The sequence below is a fragment of the Pleurodeles waltl genome, chromosome 7 (genome assembly GCF_031143425.1).
Source record: "Pleurodeles waltl isolate 20211129_DDA chromosome 7, aPleWal1.hap1.20221129, whole genome shotgun sequence".
In the NCBI taxonomy this organism is placed as follows: domain Eukaryota; kingdom Metazoa; phylum Chordata; class Amphibia; order Caudata; family Salamandridae; genus Pleurodeles; species Pleurodeles waltl.
In genome coordinates this window covers 417,859,440-417,887,197 of record NC_090446.1, presented here as the reverse complement: position 1 = coordinate 417,887,197, position 27,758 = coordinate 417,859,440, and the positions used below count along the sequence as shown (strand labels likewise).

General features: G+C 45.8%; 1 protein-coding gene across 3 annotated transcripts in view; it reads right to left on the bottom strand.

The window, feature by feature from the left end:
* GSS (glutathione synthetase) overlaps window positions 1-23,526 on the bottom strand; it is a 1,684,034-nt gene extending 1,660,508 nt beyond the window's left edge. For 2 of the 3 annotated variants that reach the window (XM_069243914.1, XM_069243916.1), the window contains exon 1: window positions 23,400-23,526. The gene's annotated coding sequence lies outside the window, so the exon portion shown is untranslated. Of the gene's footprint in view, window positions 1-23,197; window positions 23,281-23,399 lie in introns of all 3 variants that reach the window. The other variant, XM_069243915.1, reaches the window with a different exon arrangement.
* Window positions 23,527-27,758: the final 4,232 nt, after the last annotated feature.

Sequence of the window (27,758 nt, the reverse complement as noted above, 5' to 3'; positions counted from 1 at the left end):
CCTAATTGATACAGATTGATAGAGTGTTGTCAGTAAGCACTAGTGTGTCTCTAAAAGGCAGATGAGGAAAAGCTCAGGGGCTAGGGAAACCAGAAAAATCCAGAGTACTGTTTTTCCGTCCTGATCTTTGTGAGATAATTTGTTAAATCAAAGGTTTAGGGGGCGTGGCCAAGATGCAATTGGAGTAGGATGCAGCCTGCGCTTCTCCGCTGCTCTGGACCAAAATTTCAACATCAGCAGATCCATTTCCAGGTGGTCCACCGAGAGGACCCCCTCATAGACGGGCAAGACTCTGTGCCGTGAAGCTTTGCCCTATTAGATGAACCATAGGCTCACGCGATTGGGCAAAGAAACGCGACGCTGACGAAATCCCTTGCTCCCCTGACACCTGGAGAGTGTGGTGACTCTGAGACTTGGACACCACGCAGGGGACATAGAACAGACCAGAGCCAGCAGAGGATGTGTGACGAGGAGCCCCAAGGAAGAGTTTCCTTACCCAGGCCTTCAGGTGAACCAGTGCTGCAGTCACAGCACACCCCTGCTGGCCACCCTGGAGACCGATACGGCGGCAGGGAGTCGAGGCGAGTGGACATGGCTGGGCCTCTTCACTGAACACGGAGGCCAGCTGTGTTTTGGAGGAGCGCTTCCAGGGAGCACCACGGACAACGCCATTGGGACAGGGGCGCCTCCAAGAAGTTGAGGGCAGATAGGCTCATGACGAGACAAGCAGTTCCTGTTCCCTCGTCTCGCCATACTACGGTTTTCTCAGGGTAGTGGGAAGGGTGGCAGATTACGATGGGCCCAAACAGACTGCCAATGAGGATCTGTGTCGGCCCCCTCACCTCTGCTTCACATGCTGATGAGTGCACTTTGCTTGAGTCACGCCCCGACCCAGCTGGAGCACGAGGCATCATGCATAAGCTAACCACCCACCTATCTGCTTAGCAGTGGCACACCAAGCTACTGCAAGGTCCGGCCCTGATCTCCACCAGCAGGGCAGATCTCTGCTATGGAGCCTCGCAAAGTGGGGCGGAAGAACTTAGGCCCTACCATTGAACACATCTCACTCATCGCTGCACTCAGAGTGCAACAAACCGACACACACTTACTTTTCAGGTGGGACGACCAATCCATCAAAGGCATTCATCCTCTCTACTGGCCCGGCCATGGGGACACACAACCACTTTAAGCTGTTGAGGGTCCTTTGCTGGTGTAGGAAGGGGATTCTGTGCAATGCCTCCCCTCACTGCTCAGCAGCTCTCCTCCCGGCCTCTTCTGGTCTGTAGTGCCAATGACAACTGCTGCCTCCCCTTCCCATGGGGGGCCCTGCAACTCCTCCAGGGACCACAGTAGTTTTGCAACGAAAGACACGCCTGGGCGAACACAGCGTCTGCATTATCAGCACCCTATTTCAGGAAGAGTGGGTTGTGTTCAGGCACACTAGCCTCTGCCCCTATAAACAGGGCTGCAGTGAAAACACAAGATAAACCAGTCCTTTCAGAAGGTGTTGATCCGCTCCGCCCTGACACAAAGAATCCGGAGCTTTGCCAAATCAGCCCACACAGGACAACTCAGAAGGGTCCGCAGCAGCTGAATCGGCCCCAGTCACAAGAGGCTTCTTAACCTCTCTGTTCAACTCCTTGAGAACCAAGCTACATGACCTCAGGGGAGTCCTATCCCAGGAACTAAGAGACCTCCAAACAGATCTGAACACAATAGGGAAGATAGTTTCCAGCCGGGAAGGAAATTAGATTGCTCAAGAAGAGGATGTAGAGCTACTCCGCCAAGAAATACTGTGGTTTCACTTAACAATAAGACATACTATACACCCAGGCAGAGGACCTTGAGAACAGGTCCCGCTGCAACAACATACGTATCAGGTGGCCCCCACAGACGTTGAAGGCACAGACATCAAAGAATGTACCCTAGCTATCTTTCGTTCAATCTTAAAATCGGAAGAGGACAGATATATACAACTAGACCGTGGGCACTGAGCCAGTCGCCCCGGAGGACCTCGCTCCAGACAACCAGACATTCTTGAGTATACACAACTTCCAGATTAAAGATTCTTAGGAATGGCTAGGGCCAAGCAACCCATCTTCTTCACAGACCACAACTTGGGCCTATTTCAGGATCTCTCTACTCACGCTTCAACGGCACAAAGAGTTCAAACCAGTCACAGAATTCCTACGCTCTCCGGAAGTGTCCTACGGATGGGGGCATCCCTTTAAACCAATACTGTGCTAGGATAGCCAACTTCACCAACTAAAAACACTAAAGGATGCTCACCAGGTTCTGTGACTGGGAGACGATCCACCCAGTCAATTAAAGTCTCCCCGAGCCCACCCCCACTCTCCTAACAGGGCCCCACAGTGGAAAAAAGCAGGCCATTGTCGAAAGCATAATCGACTGAGTGGTGAGGAGCGACCCCAGAAAAAGACAATCTGTTCTGGACACCGTGGCCTCAGGTATCAGTAAACCAGCACCATGACCTCTACCTCCCCAGACTAACACGCTTCAGCGACCTGATGACTCCGGTCTGCTCCAAAGCTGAAGGGCTTAAGGCGGCGAGGGTACCCTCACAATATACCACTGTATCGAACTGCTCAATGCTGCAGGTCCACACCCCTGTAGTCGTACCTTATTCCTGATTCAGGACTCTGTTCTATCAGTTTATTTGGTTACACGATTTTGTTGGTACCTTTTTATTTTTTTTCATTTTTACTCCTCCACACTGAATGGTCTTCTATCATGACTTTTAAGCCTATCACAGTCTTTACTACAGCACAGGTTTTGCTTGGTTGACGCCTTGCCCCCAATGACTCCACTGCACCACTCCGAGATTTCACCCTTCCTGCCCATCTGGAGCTTAAAATATTGAGCCTCAATGCAAGAGGCTTAAATCATCCCACTCAATGAGCCGCGGTGCTCTCCCTTCTAGAGCACTTTGACAGCGTTATCTGTCTCCTATAGAGACCCACCTACTTCCTAAAGATACCCCTTGAATGCGCTTCGAACGGTTCTCCCTAACAACTGTGGTCCTCAGGTCAAGCGAAGAGTGGGATGAGTAACTATACTGCTACCTCAGAGCTTCCAGGGTGAAATACAGTCTAGAGTGGCCAAAATCAAGGCTTGATTGCTTGCTTATAATGTGGACTGGGAACTTTCACTTCACAATTGCATCTATTTACACCCCAAATGAGCATCAAAAGAAATTCATCTTAGTGGACTTTTCTCTGGTTGTGCACACCCTGGACACAACAATTCTAATAGGCGGTAACTTGAATTTGGTTACGGAGAACGATCTTGACAGACCTGGCCACAGGTCAGATCAGACGGGAGCCTTCTCACACTCAAGTCTTCAATGGTTGAAGGACTGTGGCCTGTCTGGTGCTTGGCGTACGACCCAACCCTACTCATGGGATTCCACCTTCTATTCCACTGCTAGGAAAACATACGCATCCACAGATTATTTCCTAACCTCCACTGCCTTCCGGAAACTGACATGCGAAAACTCGACTGAGCCTAGGTCATCGGACCACGCGCCCTTGTCACTCACTGCACACACCAACGCTTCCCAATTCAGGACCTCTTGCTGGAGGATGAGAGATACACTGCTACACACACCCACTAACATAGAGTCCGTGAGCCACGTTATTACAGGCTATCTTAACAACAATGACTCCGTGTCACTCAATTCCCACATGGAAGCACTGAAGCTTGTAGTGAGGTGAGAATTCATCATTTCAGCGGTGGAGAACAGGGCCCGCAAGGAAAAACAACAACATCTACAAATCACAGTACTGGAGTGGGAAAAAATACACAAACGTAATGGGGCTCCCTGAGTGTGGCGGGAACTGGAGAGAGCGTGCTTACATCTTAAGCGACTCGATCTCAGCAGGGACAAATATGGCATGGCCCACTTGAAGCATATGTTCTACTTAGGGAGCAATCGATGTGGACAGATGCTGGCACATAGATCATGCACCCACACCCATGTGGCATCCTTATCGGTAATTAGGGCCTCCCAGACCTAAGAAGCGCACACAGACAGCAGCTGCCTTTACTGTACCCTTTATACAGCAAGATAATCCTATAGATTTTGCGGCCTATCTGGATGAGTTCAATCTCACCCCACTGCCGCACTCTGAGGCAAAGGCACTGGACAAACACATCGGTATAGAAGAGGTCATATCGGCCATAGCCCGATTAAAAACCGGACAAGCTCCCGGCCCGATGGCTTCTCTCCTCACTTTTACTAAGGCTTTCTGCCCCGAGTTGGCGCTCATCCTTACAAAACTCTTAAATTTTTTGCTGATACAGGTTTTCTCACTGACACCATGCTGGAAGCCAGCATTACTGTGATATCGAAACAGGGCAAGGATCCGACTTCCTGTGGGTCTTACATACCCATCTCCTTACTCAACACCGACACCAAACTTGTCACCAGCATTCTGGCCCATCGCCTCAGTCCCCTCATGCCCAGCTTAGTTTACCCAGAGCAGGCAGGCTTTATCCCCACCCAACAATGTGGAGATAGCACCAAGCAAATCTTACCCTTATTATATAAGATCCACAGATAGAAAACCAAGAAGCACTGCTTCTATCAAAAGATGCCAAGAAGGTATTTGACATGGTCCAGTGGTCCTACCGCTTCACAATACTCTTCCATTTAGCCTTCAGGAATAAATTCAGGAGCTGGGTCCGGAGCATGTACAGCATGCCTAGGGCTTCAGTACGGGTGAATGTGGTGTCTTGATGTCTTGACAGCTATTCCCAATTTGGCGCAAAATGAGACAGGAATGCTCTCTGTCCCCACTCCTCTTCGACCTGAATATTGAAGCGTTAGCCCAAGAGATTCGATCCCACCCCAAAATCATTGGGATAAAGTTTGGCGGAGACCACCAACTCATTAACTTATAAGTGACTGAAGTAATCCTGGCCATCTCTGACCCGATGCTCTCTCTTCCCACCATAGTCAACGAACTTCGTGGGTTCTGACTGATTCCAGGCCTCAAAAGTAAACATGCAAAAATACCAAATTCTAAACCTCTCAGTGACTCCATCTCACAAAGCCAGCATCCGATCTAGAGAGATATATATATATATATATATATATATATATATACATACATACATCTGACCATATTCCCTAACTGGAGATCAGACTCCCCACAAACTCTCCCATTAACCCACTCTACCCTTACATCTTATGTTTTGACTGATTTGTATACATGGAGCCTCCGCTTCTCCTGGATGGGCCAGATCGCAGCAATTAAAATGATTATTTTACTCTGCATCCTATAACTCTTTCAAGCGCTCCCCCTAACCCTGCCAAATAATTCCTTAAAGACCCTCCAAGACGCCATCTCTACATTCATCTGGGACAGGAAACCACCTCGCTTGTGTAGGCGACTGATGATCCGTCTAATGAGGGAGGGGAGACTAGCAGTACCTTGCCTGTGGTGATACTTCCAAGCGTCCCAGTTAAGTTTCCTGGTGGAATGGAGCCACCTACTTTCGGAGAAACACTGGTGCTTTATGGACCAGACAGTTGCAGGGTCCACCATATGGAAGAAACCTTGGTTTCCCTGCAAGCATTGGGCGTGAGAACTTTCCTCCTCCCCTTCACTAGCTCAGTGTTTGGGATGCGATGGCAGACAAAGCAGGGCTGACCTCTTTCCAATCCCCAATGACCATCTGTGCCAGTCCCAATTTCACCCCAGCCATGTGTCCTGACCAATTCTGTTGCTGGCAGGAAGTAGGGTGTAAAAAAGTGGGCCGCCTCTTCGACCCATAAGTGATCCTTCCGTTTGACCAGCTGAAAACAGAGGATGCCTTAAAGGAAGCTGATAGATGACAATATCTGCAGCTCAGCCACTGGGTGCTGCAACCAACCATTTAACCTTATGCGCAGAGACCTTGCACGTCATTTGAGAAATTGGTGTTTCTTAAGAAAGATGACAAGTGCCTAATTTCTGAGATTTATGCCCTACTGGGTGCACAGGCTCACCCTCCTAAAATGCCAGGCCAATCTAGATGGGAGGCAGAATTAGGCAGAGAACTAACAGACAAGGAATGGGGAGACATATTTTACAGGGCACATCACTCAGCCCACGGTATAGCTAGCGGCGAAACAGCTTACAAAATAACTCTCTGTTGGTATCTTACACCTGTACGGCTTCATTCTTGGAACCTGACTACATGCAAGGAGTGTTGGCAGGGATGTGAGAATACTGGCACACTAATACACCTCTTGTGGCACTGCCCAAAATTAGAACAGTTCTGCAAATGCATATTGGACAACATAAATCAAGCATGGAATAGTCAAATTCCCTCCCGATTCCCTGCATAAACTATTCTGTGCCTCCCCTAACCATCAACCTTCCCACTCTGTTCCCAGAAAGGGAAGCAGATGGCCCTTGCCCTTGGTGCAGCACTTCAAGTAATATCATTATGGGGCACAGAGAAGACCCCAGCCTATGCTGCCTGGCTCCACAAATTATGGTTTCCATTGGCGATGGAGAAACTATACCTAGCGACAGACCAACAGGGCCACAATTACTCCACAGCATGGATGCACATCATCCAAGTCCTCTCTTCATAATTTAATGAGCTTACCTGTCCAATCTACTTGAAGGTACTGCGTCTACTATCCCCACCACCTGCATGATCCCAATATAGTGCTAAAATACTGGACAAGTGACCTGTAGTTTTCTCAGTAGGCTCATACACCTATTTAATTTACCTTAGACTACCTAGCTGTAATAGAGGAGAAGCGGGATGAGGGGACTGATTAGTGGGTGTTAAGGTTCTTTGTTTCCTTTTTCCTCATTATACTTTACAATGCTACAGGTCTCCTTGTTGTAGGCATGCCGCTGTGTTAAACATCTAATGTCTTCTATTAATTGCTGCCAGCATGATGGTTGTTGGCAAACAGTTGTGTTAAACTAACAAACAAATAGAATAAAAAAAATTCTAGCTATCGCGTCAAGAATTTTCAATTCTATTAAGGACACGGAGGTGAGGATTATGCTTTTCTCTCTCTTTACTGCCAAACACAGCAGCCAATAAAATTTAACAAAACAAAATAACTACATTTCCCATAAATACAGTAGTTCCAGTCCACCAATCACCATTAACCTGTCCATATAACTATCCCTTGCGACGTAGTCCTTCCTCTTTCTTTGCAATAAACCATGGATTAGTCGAAACCGAACTGGACACTCCTGAACCTGTATCCAGTGTCATTCCTGGGTAGACACCGGGTCTAGACGGGGAAGATCACCATTCAGGCTATTTAGAACTTCAATCGAACCAAACGGAAAAGCCATACTTTATCAAACACCTTTGATTTCCGGGCCTAGAGGAAAAAAGAAGCCATAATAATATTCATGGTATCTTTGCCTATCATTTACATTATTAGGGAGGGAATGTTACAATTGAAATTTAAAATAGTACAATAAACTTCTATTTTGTAGAAAAAATATATAACAGATATTTTAACCATGGGAGGGATAATTCTCGCCTCCGTGTCCTTAATAGAATTGAAAATTCTTGACGCGATAGCTAGAAACTTTTTTATTCAATGTCAGGACTGGAGGTTTCGGATTATGCTAGTTCAAAGCTGATCCACAACATTTGACACCACATCTACAATTGGTTTGTGATCAAATACTTTAAATGTAGAATCTGATGACCAATCAGCCGCTCTCATAATGTCCTCTAAACGAGAACCATACGTGAATGACTTAGATGTCATAGCTCCTCTGACAGAATGAGCCCCAAATTGTGAAATATCAATCCCAGCTTTTTGCAGGATCCAACGTGCCAACGTCGCTGCTGAAACAGGACCAAAGGGTTTTTGTAAGGAAATCAACAATTGACCCTGAAAATTTTGGCGTACTTCTCTAGTACGTTCCTCATAGGTTTTTAAGCATTTTACAATACATAGCTTTTGATGGTGAGGGAGCGCTGGGTATGCAACATTTCTAGAAAAAGTCTTAGTACGATTAGAAATAGTAAACGAAACTCCAGGAGGAGTAAATCCTCTACCTGCTAAATCCAGAGCTCTCACATCCGACACTCTGCGGCATGATAATAGACAGAGCAAAATAGTCAGTTTAGCTGAAAGTTGTTTGCGTGAAAGATCTTCGTTGCTTGGCCATGATTTCAAGAATCTTAAAACAATATCTACATCCCACAGGAAAGTATACTTGGGCTGAAGAGGAGTCACAATGCGAATTCCCCGCAACAGTTTACATACTAAAGGGTGTTCCCCTATCAGTTTACCTTCTATATGGGGATGCCCTGCTGAAATTGCCGATCTGAAATGGTTAATAGTTCTGTAAGCTAAGCCTTGGGTCGCTAATTCTGAAAGAAAATTGACGATCATAACAATGGAAGACCCCATGGGATCAATGTCTCGTTGATTGCACCACTCCAACCATCTTTTCCAGGCGGATTGATATCGTTTGTAAGTGGAAGGAGCCCAAGATTGTGACAAGAAGAACATTGCGTTGTCCGAAACTCCCGGCACTTGCCAGCATCTCCGGAAATTCTCCACGCCATGAGATTTAGCTGTCCCCTCCATGTTAGAGGATGGGGAGATCCCACCGGGTCTAGCAATAGTTGAGGGTCCCGGGGAATCGCTACAGGGGATGCGCAAGACATCCACATTGCCAAAGGTAACCAGGGCTGAGCTTTCCAGATGGGTGTCACCAAGATCAATTCCACCCTCTGTCTCCACGCCTGAGAGAGTACTCTCTGAATCATGATGAATGGGGGAAACGCATAAAGCATCCTCGACTCCCAGGGTTGGAGAAATGCGCCCGTCCCGGCCACCAACGGGTCTGGCCTCCAACTGAAGAAACATGTCAGTTGAGTGTTGAGTCTGGACGCAAAGAGATCTATCACACAAGGACCCCAAAGAGAGTTCAACTTGTTGAATACCAGAGGATCCAGCCTCCAATCGCTGCCATCTCTGAGGAATCGAGAATTCCAATCCGCAATGAGATTGGCTCGACCTGGAATGTATTCTGCCTTCACCGATATGTGATGGAGAAGACAAAATTGCCAAAACTCCATCGCAATCTCCACTAGTACCCGGGACCTGGTCCCACCCAGACGGTTGATGTACTGAACTGCTGAAATGTTGTCCATCCTGAGTAGAATACATTTCCCCTGGTGGGGAGACAGGGATCGAATAGCAAAGGCTCCCGCTAAAAGCTCTAGGCAATTGATGTGAAGGGTCAGTTTGTCCTGGGACCACCGACCCCCCGTTTGAACAGAGCCGGAGCAGGCTCCCCAGCCCCACCGGCTGGCATCTGATTCTATAATCATCTCTGGGTTCGAAGCGAAAATTGCCCTGTCGTTCCAGGCATCCATGTGTTCTAACCACCAATTGATTTCTGACCTGGCTTCGTCCGTCAGGATAATCTGCTCTGCATAGGAAAGGCCCTTGCGAAGATGAAGAATCCTCAGACGTTGAAGGGCCTGATAATGGAGCGGCCCTAGGAAGATTGCCTGAATTGATGAAGCTAAAAGACCCACAAGGCGTGCTAGGGTCTTCAATGATATGGTCTGAGAGGCAAGGGCTCTCCTCAATTCTTTCTTGATCGTTTTCCTCTGCGAAAGGGGTAAAAACAACTGTGCTTTGACGGAGTCTACCTGAAACCCTAAGAATTCTATAACCTTGGACGGGATTAAGACCGATTTGTCTATGTTGATTAAAAATCCCCACTCTTTTATGAGTTGGATTGTCCATGTTATGTGGAGGAGGACTGACTCCTCGGACTGAGCCATGATCAGGATATCGTCTAAATAAATAATGAGACGAACGCCCCTTTCTCTGAGGGTTTGTACCACAGGTCTTAACAGTTTGGTGAAACACCACGGGCGGAAGAAAGACCGAAGGGAAGGACGGAGAACTCGTACCAAGTCTCCCGCCAACAGAATTGGAGGAACCATCTGTGAGGTTCAAAGATGGGAACTGAAAGATAAGCGCCTTTTAGATCTAATCGGACGAGGAAATCCCCCTCTAACAGAAGGTCCCTTAAGAGATGGATGCCTTCCATTTCTAAATGACGATAAACTACCCAGGAATTGAACTCCTTCAGGTTGAGGACTAACCGAGAGCCACCTCCTTTTTTCTGAACCAGGAATATCGAACTTACAAACCCGCTTGGGTGTGGTTAGGAGCGGCAAATGGCGTGTTTCTGGAGAAGACGGGTAATCTCGATGTCTATGAAATTACCGTCTGTTTGGGGAAAAAACAAGGGGACGGGGAAAATTCGCCTGATGCGGCGGAGCATAAAATTCTATCTTGTAATCATGGACCGTCTGAAGGATCCACGGATCTTGAGATATCCGTTCCCAAGCTGTTAAGTGATCTTTCAATCTCCTTCCCAAGAAAATCTCTGAAAAGGGAATGATTCTCACCTGAAGATGGCCCTTCGACAGAGCTGGCACCGCCTCTGTTGCGATAACCTCGGCCTCTGCGGGCTCGGAGGGGTAGAAGCCTGACCTGGATTAGTATCCTTGTTGGTTGTAGTTGCCTGAGGCCTGATTGAAGCCACGGCCCGGCGATCGGCCTCTGAAGCGTCCGGCCCTGGCAAAAAGGCCTCTGTTAAACATTTTCTTCATGGAGTATTGGGCTTTATCCAAAGCGGAAAAGGTGGCAACATACTTCCCTAGGTCTTTAACGAATTTGTCTCCGAAAAGCAGACCATTCGCCGCTGGGCCTGCATCACTGGGGGCTAAGTCTGACAGTTTCGGGTCAATTCCCATGAGAAAGGAGCGTCTGCGGTCTGTCGACATGGCGCAGTTTACATTCCCTAGTAGACAGATTGCTAGTTGAGCCCATTCTAAGATTGTCTGCGGGTCAAGAGACGATTCGGATTCTTTGGCTTGGACGGCTAACTCAAATATTTTTGTTATGGGGCCAGAGATATCAAGAAGTCGGTCCTGACAATTCTTCCAAGCGCGATCCAAACCCTTCTTCGGATCTTTCGAGAATTTTCGCATAAAAGTCACCATGTTTGGATCCAGGTCTGGAGTCTGTTACCTTGCCCTGTAGTGAGGGGCGCAGGCATTCAGAGCGAAGGGTATTTCTAACCTCTCGGTCAAACCCCTTGCGGATATGGTCCTGAACATATTGTGCCACTTCCTCACATGGAAGCCATTCAGTAGACCTTGGATTGATAATATTTTCTGGATCAAAGGAAAGGATACGATAAGAGGAACTACGCTCTTGTGTGTTGCAAGATTTGCGTTTACGCTTTCCTGATGGTTTGTGGTCCTCCTGTTCCTGATCTGAGACTGAGACTGAGGACTGCGCAGAGGAAGAGAGGTCGTCTGGTCTAGCCGAAGATTCTCTATTACCCTCAGAAGTGTCTAAGGAGGGATAGACACCATAGCCGTGATCCTCCATCACAGAGGCGGCCATATTTGCTAGTATGTCGGCCGAGGATAAAGGTCTTTTCAAGGCTCCCTAGGACACAGCCAGGTCTGGAATTTGGTCAGGTTGCGAACCAGCTTCTAGCAGAGGGCGACCCCTCAGTTCACGCTGCCCAAATCGTCTTAAGGCCTGGGCAAAAGGTGTTAGCGCATTAATAAGAGCCTGGTTGACAGAGTCCTGGACATGATATCCCAGGGCTTCCACTAATCTTTCCTCCATGTGTTCATCAGCAAAATCAGGTTGGTCCTGATAGAAATCATCCTCTCCGGCGTAGTACGCCATGTTCACAGAGGGAGATGGAGATCACGGGGAATTGTCCTTCCCAGCAGGAAAACAGGTCAGTACTTAGCTGACTTGCACACAATTCTTATAAAGTTTAAATATTATTGATAATGGCACAAAAGTAAATTCAAGTGTGGAGGGAGCTCCTGCTAACCCCTCAGCCAAGCTGTTTACGTTGTAATCGCTCCATCAGGAGTTGTGGGCTCAAGCGTTTCAAATTTGGAACAAAACGCGCTAAAAATTGCCTTTTCTCAGGATTCAGCGCGTTGCACACAATTCGAACTCCCGGGATCGGAAAGAATGAGTAGTGCGCATGCTCATATGGAAATGAAAAGAGGACTAAGCCTCTAGCGCGCACTGCGGTCTAGGAGTTGGAACGACTCCAAAGCTAGACGCGAGCGTGCCCGCCGGCAGAGCCAGCTCCCACACAATGAAAATGTAATAATGAAAGCGAACAAAGGGGGAGAGGGCGCGTCGCTTAAAAAGAGCACCGCAGCGCGTTCAGAGCCCGCTCCCGCTCCACTTTGTGCCAGAGAATAAAACAAATAGAATACACAATAGTATAGAATGAAGGGAGATAAAAGGAACACACTTATCTCTTGGCTGCAGCAGCAAAGAAAGAGGAAGGACTACGTCGCAAGGGACAGTTATATGGACAGGTTAATGGTGATTGGTGGACTGGAACTACTGTATTTATGGGAAATGTAGTTCTTTTGTTTTGTTAAATTTCATTGGCTGCTGTGTTTTGGAAGTAAAGAGAAAAGCATAATCCGAAACCTCCGGTCCCGACATAGAATTGATCCATAAATCAAAGGTTTAACAGTCGGGGTGGCCTTTCAGACAGAAAAGCAGATGCACCCAATGTGCAAACTTGAACACTCCGAGAAACAAAAACAGGTGATAAAAAATATCATGCACATAATAGAATGTGTGTCCAGGGAGAGAGCCCCGCCTACAAACACAATCCACCTCCCATCTTGTTATAAAACTGTCTAGCACACACACAGCAGGCTGTCTGAATAAACACAAAAAAGCAAACCATACTGTGCAAGACCCTCAAGTGCAGTCAGTGATCTCTGCCTCATAGTATCAAGCATTTTCAATACAACGGGTCTCGCTTTTGTTCGAGTTAGAGCTATTAGCGTTGTAAAGCAAACAATTAAAAAAACGCAGCATCATCACGCTGCGTGGAAAATAAACAGATAAAGTAGTCCGGACACCAGGCTGAAAACCTCGAGCCTCGTATGTTTTTGGTACTTTACCGGTGCAGTGTAGGTGGGCTAAACACCGGAAAAGGCATGACCTATGCATGCCTTTCACAAATGAAAGCAAGCAGATTTTAAAAGGCAAGCCCAGGAAACAATGTAAGTGACTGACGTGGCATGGGCGTGGTTTGCAGCCCAAAGTGAGATTACAGAATTGACACGGAGCACTCTGTGCTAGCACATAAAAGGGACATCTCCGAGCTCCCACGTTCTCTAGTTTGGGGGTGGGGGGGCCTCGTCCAGTCTCTGAAATTAGTTGGGGAAGGGGCTCTCACCTGCTAGATCCATTGGGAAAACATACGCTAGATCTTGTTAATAGTAGGTCCCTAAACGCACGGAAAAGCTGAAGGGTGCACTGCCTTGAGGCCGGTTTCTGGGAGGCGCCGGTCTCTGTACTGAAGATATGTTACTTAGTTTACACATGGCTGCTAAAAAATAAAAATAAAAGTTGCGTCTTTGATGCCTCTTTCGTTGCTAGATACGGCTGCGTGTTTTTATTTTACCCACTGATGATTTAGTTTCTTTAACTGTAAATCATTTCTTTGCTGGTTATTTTGTAGGTACAAATAAAAACCGGGACAAAGAGCGCTTGGAAACATCACAGGGAGGAATGGAGAGGAATAGCAGACCTGAACTCTGAATAGCATCATAACAAGCCATTGAAAGAGTTGTAAAAGTCGAGCACGAATGAGGGCGGATGGGGTGTTGAGGGAATGAAACAAGAACAGTAGCGGTGATGGTGGTGGCTAAGAAATGGAGGGAAGGGGTGTCAGGGAAAAGAAGCAACAAGGATGGGATATCGAAGAGGGCATGAACACACAAACTGAAAAGCAAACACTGTTTAAACACTCCCCACTAAGAGAAGCTCTTTATTTCTGTCTCTTAGGGAAGAGAATATAGTATAATTGTCAGAGCTGCGATTTTGGAGCTGCGGAACCCAGTTCCGGTCTAGGCAGTTCAACATCCTGATATTCTGAGCAAATCTCCTAATCTTCTTGATTTTCTAGAAAAAGCTAATAAACATGGATGCAAACATCTGGAAGCTTCTGACACAAACAAGCGGCACATAAATGAACCTTTACAAAAATGTTTGAAAGGTTTACCGAGGACAGAGAAACACTCTCGCAAGCTTGCTGCTACTCCTCTTCCCGGGTATCGGGAAAGGAGGATGGCATTGAAAAAGAGGGCATTCAGTCCTTCTTGTTGAAGAAGACGATTATACCAGTCCCGGCCAACCAGTAAGGGAAGGGAGCGTACTCCATCTTCGTAATGCCCAAACTGACTGGAGAATTTTGGATTGTAATAAATGTGAAAGCCTTAAACAACCACGTTTGCAAGATTCCAATGAAGATGGAGATGCTGCAGCGCATTAGTTCATTGATTCAAGCCCAGTCGGTGACATTGGATCTGAATAACCCCTACCTCCACATCCCCATGGCTTCCAGGTCACAGCAGTATCTTCGGTTTTGTGTGAAGGGTCATCACTGATAATACTGTGTTCTCTGCTTTGGCCCCTGTGCTTCACCATGGGTGTTTACCAAAGCGGTAGCGCGGTTGGTGGCATATCCCCATCTTCAAGGTGTATCCCTGTTTCTATACATAGACAATTGGTTGATTCACGCCCCTTCGATCATGACAGAAAACCACCATCTAGGACTGACCAAAGCTACGCTAAACGACCACAGCTTATTTCTCAATTTTTCAAAGTGTCGGTTGTTACCGTCCACCAAAATTCAGTTAATCAGGGCCGTGTTTGACTCAATCCAAGAGAAAGTCTTCCTTCCACACGATCATATTCGTCGCCTGCAGTTCCTTTTCCGTTTCTTGACGAGTCAGTCGTCAGGCAGTCTCACTTAGTGGATGGAGGTGCAGAGGCATTCGGGGGCTGCAGTATTTACAGCCTCCTGGGCAAGACTCAACTTGTGTTCCTTGCTCTAGGATCTACACAAGTTTGTGACTTTTTCCATTCACAGATTGAAGGCACAAGTTCCAGAGTCTTCAGCAATTGTTCAGGAGATGCAGTGGTGGCTTCAAACTCCCAAACTTCTGAAAGATGTGGTCCTGCATTGTCCTCCACCCAAACCTGTGACAACAGATACTAGCCCTCTAGGTTGTGGGAGGTACACTACCTAATGTTTCGGTCCAAGCCTGGTGGAGGACATGGGAAATGAAATGTTGATCCAACTGGAGGAAACTGACTGCCGGGGAGAGAGCCCTTCATTTCTACCGGCCTCAAGTAGAGGGGTTTAGTGTGATCATTTTATCAGACAACACTGTGGCAGTGGAGTACATTACTCACCAGGGCAGCATGCACAGTCAGTCTCTCAACTTTGTGGCTTTTTCAATAGTTTGGTGCACCAAGTTGCATCTTGTGTCACTGTCTGCTATTCACAGGGGGAGTGGCAATGGCATTGCAGATGTGCTCAGTTGCAAGTTTCCCTCCATCTGTCCAAGTAGGTGTTTCAGCCAATTTGCTAAAGGTTCGACCTGCCAAACATGGACCAGTTTGCCTACAAGGAAGATGCCATACTCCTGCTGTTTTGCCTAAGTGTGAACAAAGTGGGTGCCTGCGGAGAGGATGCAATGACCCTGTTGTGACCTCATATGCTTCTGTGTAACTTTCCTCCTTTTCTACTGATTTAAGGTTTTATCAGAAAATTCAGCAAGAGAAGCTGCAAGTGGTGGCAGTCCTTGTTTTCTGGCCATGGAGATCATTGTTTCCTCTCTAAAGAGTTTGACAGTTCAACCCCTATAGATCTTGCCAAGGATACCCTCTCTAATGGAATCACAGGGCCTTCCTTTTCCGATGCCACTAACCCTAGCAGTCTGGAGGTTGAGTAGCGATCCTTGGAGAGGAAAGGGTTGCCCTCACTTGTGGTGGCTGTGGTCCAGGGATCTATATATAAAATAAAAATATTGAAAAAAGGTGGTGTGCCTCCCAAAATCAGTCCACCATTGTATGCTCTATTTCAATCTTTATTCAATTCTACTTAGATGGTTCTGAGAAAGGGTACTTTAATTGTACCTTGAAGGGGGGGGTTCAATGTCCTAGCTTTTAGAAACTTTGGCAGCTTTTCTTCGGATGACCATTTTTTGGTTTCTCATTTGTTTTGGAGTCTGCCTCTGTCTCTTCCTCTAGCACCTCCTCCTATTCTGTGCTGGGATCTTCGTCTCGAACTCCACAGTTTGAACCTTTAGACTGTGCTGACTTGAAATGTATTTCTTTCAAGGTAACTTTATTGGTTGCCACTATCTCAGTCAGACAATTAGATAATTCTGCATTACACTGCTCTTCCGCTTTCCTTCTTTTTCTTGATGATGCTGTGGTTTTGATGTTAGATCAAAGTTTTCTTCCTAAAATATGATCTAAATTTAATTTCTGTCAGGAATTGATTCTTCCTTCCATCTATGCTGCTCCTTCTACTAGAGAAAATGAGTTGTTGCATTTGCTTGATGTCTATTTACATTTTTTATGACATGTTTTGTAGATACCAGGATCCAGATTGGGGGTTTTTGTGGTGAGCATGTTTGGTCCAGAGGCAAGGCTGGTTTGATATAAGATCTTATTGACATGTGAAACTGTCTTGCTGGCATGTTCTTATGTCTGATTGGTGTGTGTGGAGCTCTGACTCAGCTGCACTAAGGCCCAACTGGTGGGTCGTGAGGTCCAACTGGAGGATCATGAAGTTTGACTTTTGGAGTGTGAGGTGTGACTGGTGGCCTCTGTAGTCTGGCTACTGGATCACAAGGTCCAGCTGGTGGGTGTGCCGTGAGGGCCGGCTGGCGGAACTAAAGGTCTAGCTGGCGTGGCCAAAGTCCAGTTGATTGGAAGTGAAGTGTGGCTGGTAAATCCCGACACTCTGCTAGGAAGCTGGGGTCTGGCAGGGGTTTCACATGGTCTGGTAGCTGGAAAAAAGGTATGGCTGGTGGGAGCTGAAGATTGGTAAATGGAAGATGAGTTCTAGCTAGTGGAATTTGAGGTCTGCCTGACATTTACTCAGGGCTGGAAGAGAGATCACATGGTTTTCCAACTGGGCTATAATCCAGCCAATGGCTTCCAAGATAAGGATGGTAAGTGCAGATCCATGTCTTTGTGTCCTGAGGCCTGGGTGGTGAAGGGAAGGTCTAGGTGGAGGGAGTGCAAGCTCAGGCTGTTGTGGTGCAAGGACTGGCTGATGGGAGAAAGGTATGGCTGGAGGATGAAGAGGTCAGGTTTGTGGGCTGTGGTTTGATAGTTGGTAACAAGGTTTTAATGGTGAGTGAGGATGTCTAAGGGATGGTGAAGCCTGGCAGTGTGTTACAAGGTCAAGGTTGCTGGGACATGAGCTGTGGTTAGTGAGATGAAAAATAGATGAAGACTCTTTTCCCAGTTAGTGGGTGGCAAGGTGAGGTTGGTAGGTGTTAAGAACCAGGGAGCGGATGGTGATGCCTCGTTGGAGGGTGTTGAGGTCTGTCTGATATGTGATGAGGTCTCACTACTTCAGGGGTGTGGAATTCCTATAGCCCGACGCCCAGGACATATTGTTTGGGGTCAAGGACAAGTTTTCAAGTTTAATTCGTCCATGGGAAAAGAAGGCCCAACTCCCTGCAGCACAAACCAGTTGGCTGCAAATTTACAGTACCACATTAAAGAGCAGGGAACTGAATTGTATGAAGTTGAGATAATGTGTCCATATGTTAACGCTGTTCAAAATTGGATTTAAGGTTCATCAATGCAAAGCCTTTATTATTAGGGTAAGCGTTTCAAATAAATGTTGTAAGTTCAGACTGCACTACTGACAGTGGTTCCAGAAAAAAAAAAAAAGAGAAAAACGTGTACACAACTTTGCAAAGTTTAAATATGAAGCTATGTATAATGCTCCCAGAAAGCCCTCTGGTTAAAGGCAATTTTTTTCAGAAGCTTGATTGATGATTTCTTGCTTTCAAAATAAAATGTCCAAAAAATACAACTAGGAAAAGAAAGGTTTTGCTAAAGTACTGTGAAACTTGGGTACCATTTCTTTGAAACATCATTTAGTGAAATGTGTTTTTGCATGCAAAAGATATTCATAATGGAAAGTCAGTGTAACCAGTTCCGGCAGGATTATGGGAAACATGAATATAAATAAGTACTGACAAAGCCAATAGGTCCAACATTGGAGGTCAGTCTTTTGGTGCCTTCAATGCATGTCTGTTTTGACATGGGTTTTGTAAAACTTTATTGCTGTGGGGGGCTGCTGGGCCCTCTCCACTGTAACAAATATTAGCAAAAAACAAAAATATTTTTTGGTCCCAATAAGCACACATTACCACAGTAGTTCTTGGCACTGAACAAAACTACTTTGCGTGCTGGTGTACTCCTTGTTAAAGAGCACACTGTGATCATTCTAATGTAACATGAATTTATTGACCATGGAAATTGTCACATGTTAGTGCATCCAGGTGCTGAGTGGGAGCGGGTTCTGCAATTAGGATCAGTCACAGTGAAGCCAGTCGATAGGTGGATAAAGATAAAATGTTAATAAAACAAAAGGCGTTGGCTAACACCAGACCCAATAAGGGCCCAATTCTTAAAGAATGTTACAAAAATGCAAACATGGTATATGCCTTTTTTATTATTGCAGATTTTAGTATTTCATGAATTCAAAAGAATTTACAGAGTAGACCAGGAAATTGTAGTCCTAGGAAATATTTGTAAACTGTGTTTTAGCACAAGCAAATATGCAGGTGCAGATTTACTATTGCAAACATCTGTTGAGCATTTATAAGTTTATTTTCCCTTTACCACTTTTTTTCCCCAATCGTAGAAGAAGTTTTGCTTCTGACACTTGTCAGGAGTAAATTTCCAACCTTTCTCAGCGTGGGACATGATTAGAAAAGAGCAAGTGAAAACCCTTAAAACATGCAAGTTAATAGGTTTGCACACACTAAAAAAAAGCCATTTGAACCTTGGAACTATTGCCTACCGCTACCTCCCACCCCAGTATGTGGATCTACGGAAAGGTGGCAAAATAAAGAAGTTGCTAGTATTTGAGCCCTACTATAGTATGAACACTGACCTAATCAGAGCTCTAATATGACAATGCTGCCATAATTTAAGTAGATTTTTTTTTTTTTACAGAACAAGTATATTTATGAAGCAACCGGTCCCAAGGAAAAGTAGATATTTTATTAAATTCCACACCCCTGCTACTTTGTTTTGAAGTCTGTCTCAGAGTTTAAAAAGCCTGGGCTAGTGGGTGCAAAGGATCAGCAGATGGGTTCCAACAAGATGGTGTGAGCAAATAAGTTGCTCATGTATCCTGAATTCTGGCTGGTGGGTCAAGATCCGGCTGGTGAAGATCAAGGTGTGACCAGTAAAATGTAACAACAGGCTGTGTTGGGCATAGGATCATGTTGGTGGGTGACACAGCCTGATTAGTAGGTGACAAGGTTTGGCTAAAGGGTGATGAGGTCAAAGTGGTGGTTGGAGAAGTCTGATTAAAGGGTGGTGAGGTCTTGCTAGTATGTGGTGAGGGCTGACTGCTGTATTGCAGGGTCTCTCTTGGAGTTCAAAGTTCTGGCTGGTGTGTCAATACAACTTGATGGTGATCATTCCCGGAACCGAAATACAAGCAACCTAGGACTGGTTTCGCCCTAGTCAGGCCTCTTCAGCCACGTATAGCATGGTTCCTATGTCACAGTTTGCCTGGGACCCAAGTCTGGGCTTACCTGGCGCACTGGTCTTAGGTTGCTTGTGTTGTGGTTCAGGAAAGACCTGGCCTGGCAGTTCAGTCTATGCTGTTCCCATGAGGAGGAGGGTCAACACTGCTTATGGCTGGGTCCAAACTGAGGTGGCATGGTGGGCAAAAGAAAGCTGGATTGGAATGTGGCCTGAGTGTTCACCAGTAGCTGACATTAATTCAAGCATTCCATCCATCACCTTGTTGATTTTGCATGGGATGTCCAGAGGCTGGCTGTTCTTCTCAATGGCCTGGATGGTGCTGGTGTGTTCTGGGAACTGGCTGGTCAGCGAGAAGATACAACTATGGGCTCTGATACCTAGCTTATGAATACTTAGGCCTGGTCACTATTTCTTAGGTTGGAATGCTACACTGATTAATTGCCAGTGGCTAGACAAATTGCAAGCATTCCTCCCAGCAACATGTGTTTTATTTAATGCACTATGTAGGAAATTGAATTGCTGGTTAAAGGGAGTGTCACCCCTTTTCAAGCAGCAGCCACAATCTGTCAGGGTGAAACACAAGCAAACCCCAAATTAACCTGTGCTTAAACCTTTATTATCTTTGCACAAAAGCAGTCAGACTTAATTTAGAAACATATGTATAAACTATTTATGCAGCACAATACATTATAAACTGAATACACAACATAAGGAAAATCCCACACCAACTGAGAAAGAGTAGAACTGAATAGGTTATTTATCAAAACAACAAAAATCCAATTAGAAAAGCAAAGATATGCAGTTTTGATGACTTAGGTAAAAATAGTGCTTAAAAGTACAAAGCTCCAGCTGTGGTTAGCTGGTCGCGCCAGACCGGGACAAGTTCAGGCCAACAGCGATGGAGCCTGGGACGGCTGCAGGGATGTGAGACCACTGAGTATTGTACCTTAAGTCCTAGATGGAGCATTGAGCAGCAGCAGTTTCAAGGATTGATGCAAGGTCCATGTAGAGGCTGCATTAAGCAGTAGCTATATTGATGAGCTGCAAGGGCTGCGCTACAGGCCTGAATCACACTACAACGGTTCTGATGCAAGGGTGCGAGTGCCTGCGTTGGGATTGTGTCACGCTGAGCAGGTTCTGCTGAAGACCACAGCTGGGCTGGCAAAGCACCTTTGTCCCCAATTCTAAGGGTCCTGGACATAAGGGGCACCCCACCTGGGTGGTGGGGACGCAGGACTCAAAGCAGGTTGAGTCCAGGTGCAGGGTACAAGATGGTTGGGGCCTTTTCTGTCCCTGAGGTTCTGATCGGAAGGCCAGCCAACTGGCCCTTGGATTCAGTCTCGCCCTGGGTTCCAGGTGCAGATTGAGTCCTTCTCACTCAGAAGCCAGAAGTGGAGTAGCCAGGCAGTCCTCCTTGCAGAACAGCAACAAAGCAGTCCTTCTTCTGAGTCTTCCACAGGTAAGGAAGTGATCTGAAAAGTGGGTCTGAGGGCCCCATTTTTATACGTGATATCTTCTTTGAAGTGGGAGAATCTTCTGAGGCTTCCCCCCACAGAAGTATTAGGAATTTCCTGCCTCTGTGCCCTGGCTCCAACCTGGCTACAGGCACAAAAGGTTAGTCTGAATTTCTGTGTGTGAGAGCAGGGCCTAGAATATTGATGTTTAAGTGGGGCTGTGAAGAGCTCTGCCCCATTCCTGCCTTAGAAGGCCCATCCAGGCACACTAAGTCTCAAAATTTATGAGAAGAAAACAAGGATTGGCGCCCCAGAAGGTGCCCATCTTTGAATCAGAGTATTCAGATGTCCTTTAGAATTAGAAACCCCTAACTCATTTAAACTTAGTTCGATAAGAGGTACACAACAGAGCTGAATTGGTCCATGGCAAGTCTTTTGGCAATCCTGATATATTTATAGAGTCCAGAGTTCTAGATTGGTGCAATGACTTTTGAAATTTATTATTTCAGTATTTTGAGTTTCCAAAGTCAGAACCACAGTGGTAACAGAAGACAGCCAACATGTGTTTGGCCCCCCGTTGGTCCGCAAGCCCGGGGCTTTGCCAAGGCTGACCATACAAACCCAAGTGTAAGATAATAAGGTTAAGTGAGCATTATTGTGAGAATACAACATTATATAACCATGAGTGTAGTGTGTGAGTGAATCAAAACATAAAAAAGTCAAAGAAGGACGGAAAAAAGAATAAACTCAAATGTCAACTGATATTGTTCTGTAGCTGTACAATGACCCAACCAGAATGAAGAGAATACTAAACAGTCATAGAAAACAGAGATCAGAACATAATGTCACATAATAAAATGCAGGTCCAGTGTAGCATCATAAAATACAGGTTCATGTAGCACCCAAAATAACCATCATTTCACAATGATATTCCATTAGAATTCAAGGTATATTAATCAAAGTACACAGCAGTACAGAGGTGTAGATCGATACGATGTTCATACAATTAACCAATGGCCATATCAAAACAGACCATTGATATATATGCATAAATAATTTATATATATATATATATATAATTAATTTTATTTTATTTTATTTATGCATTTTCCATGTGTAGTGTATATATTTTAGTTCTTTCTTGTAGGACACAGGATTTCAAGTGAATTGATAAATAATTGAATTGGTTTGAGTAGTAGTATAACAATGGTAAGATTATAAGGAATGTTATTTTCAATATACCAATTTAAAATGGCCGACAGAGTTTATGTAGAAAAACATGAAGGCAGAAAACGTAGTCCTTTTACTATTGTTATGTATTTGTTTGTCAGGATAATGTTAGAAAAAGGACTATTGCAAAAGGCCGGTATTCAAACTAGTGAACAAGGAGCAGGAGCTCCGAAACGCGTTGAGTTGTTCTGTCATTGCAACAATAAAAGAACACTTGCTAAATAATGACAGCTCCTGATCGTTGACTACTTCTCCATTACTGAGGAAGAGCAGGCACCGTGTTTCTGATGGAAATATATATATATATATATATATATATATATATATATATAGTAAAGTAAATAATACATACGGATCCAAGAGAAAACTGGAATCCAGCATGGAATTTCAAAAGGGGATCTGAGCCATAATTGGGGGGGTAAATATGTGAGAAGTAATCGGGATGATGGATGGACCGTCAGAAGAACAAACTAGCCTGTGCTACTCTAAGTCACATTTCTAGTGGCAAAAAACATCACCCTGGTGATGAGGGAAAACATGCTCCGGTAACGATCAGGTATGTAGCCGTAGGTGAAGAAGGAGCAGGTCACCAATGGTAATGGTAGAGCCAACATGATGTGCAGGGAGTAGATATTACAGTCTGAGAGGAGTGTAACCGTTCCACGGCGGCATAATAAATCTTAAATCGTGCAATATCGAGTGACCCCCAGGATTTACCGTGTGGAATAATATCGGTTAGGAACTCCAATAAACGGCTGGTTTGTCAGTAATCTATAATTCAAAAAGTATAGGCTAAGTAAATCAAAGTTGTAATGTAGTCGCCTTAAGGCAAGGTGAAATATGGCAGGGAAATAACAGGGGTTACCTGAATTTTCACTTAGCAATAAATGTGCTCCGTTAAGGCACAAAGCTGTGTAGACATACGGACTAAGTCAGGGTCCCAGGTATCTGAAAGATCAGCCAAAAGCGAGAATTATGGCGAGGAATGAATTAGGTATGCATGTGAGCAAGGACGTAGTCCTCTTTTCTAAGGAGTAACTCTTATTAACTATATTGTAAAAAGTTACCGCTATGCTTTCCAAGTTCGTCCTATGCGGTCACCGAGGGACAGGGCAACAACTCGGTGCGAGAGTAATTCAAAGTAAAACTGCAGTGTGGACTCTGAAGTTACATCCGTAGTGCTTCCGGTATGCCTAATAGCATGCAACGAACACAACACACGGACTCGGGAAAATATGTCCGCCATGTTGGAGTAAGCATATTGCGCTCACTACAAGTACCAATGTGTGGAGAGAGGTGCCGCCATGTTGGAAACAGTTCCATGTCCATACCATGGTAGAATAAAACATGGGAAAATTATAGATTATAAAAAGATACAAAATGGTATGGTATAGGCAACCGCTGGAGGAACATACATGCCAACCCTCCCACAGCTGCCAAGATTTCAGCGTGCTTATGTGTGATATTTTCATAATTTCAGTGTAATTATGAGTGACATCCAACAACGAGTAACACTTTATTGAGAGCAAAATCAAGCAATGAAGATGAGGGAAATAGCTAACTATTAGAAATTACACCTATTCGAGCAACAAGAAACTCTAAAAAGATCTTAAAACTGCTGCAAAGCACCAGAAATAGTAGGGCATTAACCTAGTGCCCAGTTTTATTTAGTTACATGATCATGATGCACTAAAAGTAAATTAAATAAGGACTGTAGAAGGTACTAGTGGCACTTACTAGTCTGTAGTGAGCAGCGCAATGGGAAGATATTGGATTTATTTTGCCTCGCATGCAATACAGTTCACAAGTGTTAAGCCACCCCACCTAATTGGCCCTAATATTCTTACCAGCAGCTCCAGCACACTCAGGCCTGGCCGGGTAAGAAAAGGGGGTCTTCTCCGGTGCTTATGTAAGTTTGCCCATGCATCAAACAGATGTTTTTAATAACAGAGCTGGCTGCCACTAGGTGTCCCTGTCTGGCAGATAATTGAAAAGAGCAGACCCATTCACAACAAGGCTGGGAATTAGAAATATCCTGCTTAGCTTTCTATTCATCTTGTTTGTGTGACAAATTACTCATCATGCGGTAATGGGAGATATGAACTTAAATTGCGTTAGCCTAACGCAACATGCGTGGAACTTGGCAAGACTGCCCTCCCAATTCAGGCAGGAGACTACTGATTTCGGGGCTAGTCTCCCCCTCCCTATTCTTGCATGTACAAACCAGATTCCTCCACAAGCTTCAGCTGACAAGATCTGGTCTTGTGTAACTCGGAATATGCTCTGCCAGTAACATGTTCCTGCAGGCCAGTGCATAGCACTTGCACCATGCTCTCTCTGCCAGCCAAAGCACTTTTTCCATGCTCCTGACAGGTAAGGAAAACAAGCATTGTCAATGCCAATAGGTCTTGCCTTATAGCGGAGTTTAGTGGCATGGATAGGAGTGAAGAGTAGTGTTATGAATTAGCTGAAGGTGTTGTGAAGTGTTGTGGAGGGACTCCAACTACCAGCCCAGTGTACAGGTGGCCCAATATCTCTGTAAGTGATCTCCCAAATGAGGTTTACTCACCTGGGACGATACCATTTGTACAGTGTGTGTAGTAGAGAGAGTGATAGTAGAGAGAGTGACCTGACTTCAACTCCCAGGAGGCCTGTTTTCTCTAACTACATACACCAGCCCAGTGTGTACTTGGCCCAATACCTGTTTGTAATCTCTCTAAATCTCTTCACTCACCTGGGAGCATGCCATTTGTCAAGTGTTGGGAAGTACGGGGGTGACCTGACTGAAATTCCCAGGAGGCCTTGTGTCTGTAACTCCAAACACCATCCCAGTGGTCACTTGATCCAATACATTTGTTAGTGAACTCTCACATGAAGTGTACTCACATGGGAGGATACCATTTGTATAGTGTGTGTAGTAGAGAGAGTGACCTGGCTGCAACTCCCAGGAGGCCCTGTTTCAGATACACCAGCTCGGTGTGCACTTGTACAAATACCCATGTTTGTCAACTCTCTATTGAAGTTTACTCACATGGGAGTGACCAAGATACAGATCATGCTCTAATCAGAGATGTTTCTGTCTATTTACCTCCATCTTGACCTGCTAACCCAAGATGAAAATATTGAAGAGAGGAATGACACCTTACTCAGTGTGTACAACAAGTATTCCTAAGGCCTCAAGCTGTATCACTAGATTGGTATTAGCTATATACACATTGACACAGCACTGTGCACATGATGACTCCAGTCACATATACAACAAAGTCCTGGGTCTGCCTGCATCCCACTCAACTAGGCTTCCAAATGGTCAAAGTCATATGTTGCCACTCCACTGTCTTTGCGTCACTGGTGGAAAGCTGTCATTTTCAGTCAAACTTCCCAAGTGCAACTGACCTGCACATCTCATCACCTGCTTGAGTCAAATAGGTTTGGCATGCTTCAGGATATGTCAGGTCAAATAACCCAATACCATGGTAAGGTTGCACAATTGGATTACCTACAACTTAACTAAGGCCAAGGTCTCTGCTTACTGTAACACAAAACCTTTGGAGGGAGATGTCACAATTCAACCAGTAACAATGTACATTTTGTATCAATAGGTGGATCTGCCACTGAGCACATGGAGGCCACAGAACTGACTACCACTACCCCCCCTGGATTAAGCACTCAGTGATGACAGCACTCCTCAATTTGTGGATGTGAAGGAAGGTCCTGGCCCGGCCCTGATCAGATAGCAACAGTGAGTCTCACTGGGCCTCAGTGTCACCTCCCAACCCAGTTGCTTCTCCATCACAGACAACCATCCTCCCCCAACCTGTGTACCTAGCACATTTTCCACCATCTTGTGCCCCCCAGTCCTGGATTCTGAAGTGCAACTCAACACTTGGGACACTGAGGCCCATATTTATACTCGGTTTGCGCTTAACTAGCATACTTTTTTTTTACGCTAATCCAGCGCAAACCTAACTTCATATTTATACTTTGACACTAGACATGTCTAGCACCAAAGTTCTAGAGTTTACATCATTTTCTGGATGTGAAAACCTAACTTATGTCAATGAGATGCAAGGTAGGCGTTCCCATCCAGAAAATGACGATATGGCCTTAGCGCCATAATTATCTCCCCGTACTAAAATCTAGCACGGGGGTGGAACTCTTAAATAATGGCGCTAAGCTTGCTTAGCAGCAATATTTAACGCCTGGGTATGGGCAGGCATTAAGGGACCTTTGGGCCTTTTTCCATGGTCAGAAACCATGGAAAGAGCCCACAGGTGCCCTTCCCTGGCCGCAGAGACACCCTCACCCACACCAGAGGGATACCACAGGATGGGGACCCATCCCAGGTAAGTTCCAGTAAGTATTTTGTTTTCTTTTTTGTTCCCCCTTGGGGGCCCTGACTTGGGGCCCCCTGCATGGCTCTGAACTCACAATTGAAAAATACATCTTCTAGTGAAGTTGGTTTTTAGATTGTGAGTTTGAAAATGCCACTTTTAGAAAGTAGGCATTTTCTTGCTTAAACCATTCGGTGACTGCCTGTTTGTGGATTCCCCGCCTGGGTCAGTTTGACAGTTGGGCTGTTCACACCGCTCCTCTAGACAGTAACACAAAGGGAGCTGGGGTGTAGCCTACATATCTTGATGAGACATCTGAGCTAGAGTGGAAGGAGGAGTGGTCACTTGCACCTGAAAGGACTGTGCCTGCCCTCACACAATGCAGTCTCCAACCCCCTGGTGTGTAACTGAGGCCAGGCCTGGAAAAGGAAGGATCTTGCAAACACTTGAGACTCTGCTTTGAAGTTTGCCAACTTCAAAGGCAGAATGGGGTATAAGAAGAAGACCCAAAACCCCAGTCTTTTAGAATCTTTCTGGAATCAAGAGGAGCCTCTACCAAGAAGAAGAGCAGAAGAGCTGGATGAGGTCTACAGTCCCTTTGCTGTGCTGCTTTGCTGGACTGGCCTGCAGTGGCTGCTTCTGTCTGAAAGAAGTGAAAAGGGTGAACTTTGCTGTGTGTCCTGCTTGAGAAAGTTCTCCAAGGGCTTGGAGTAGAGCTTGCCTCCTGTTGGAAGTCTCAGGGACACTAAAGACTTCAGTTTCCTTGACCTGCAGCACTGGGAACTGTGTGTTTTGTGCTGCTCAAGAGGAGAAACCACTGTGACACCGCCAACGATGCTGCTGGCCTGCACATGACCTGCCGCACCAAGCCACATTGCCCTGCTTCGCACGGCGACCCTGGTCTCACTGATGCCGTCATCAGACGACTTCACCGAGCCGCTGCTCGCACTGTGACCTGTGGGCCCCGCACTCTGGCATCGCCTGCTCACACCGCAGCCTGGGCATCCCAGACGACGACACTCCTGCTGACACCGGCACCTCTGCCTGCACTGTGGCCTGTGGACACTGCTCGTGAGGTACACGAAGCACCGCCCC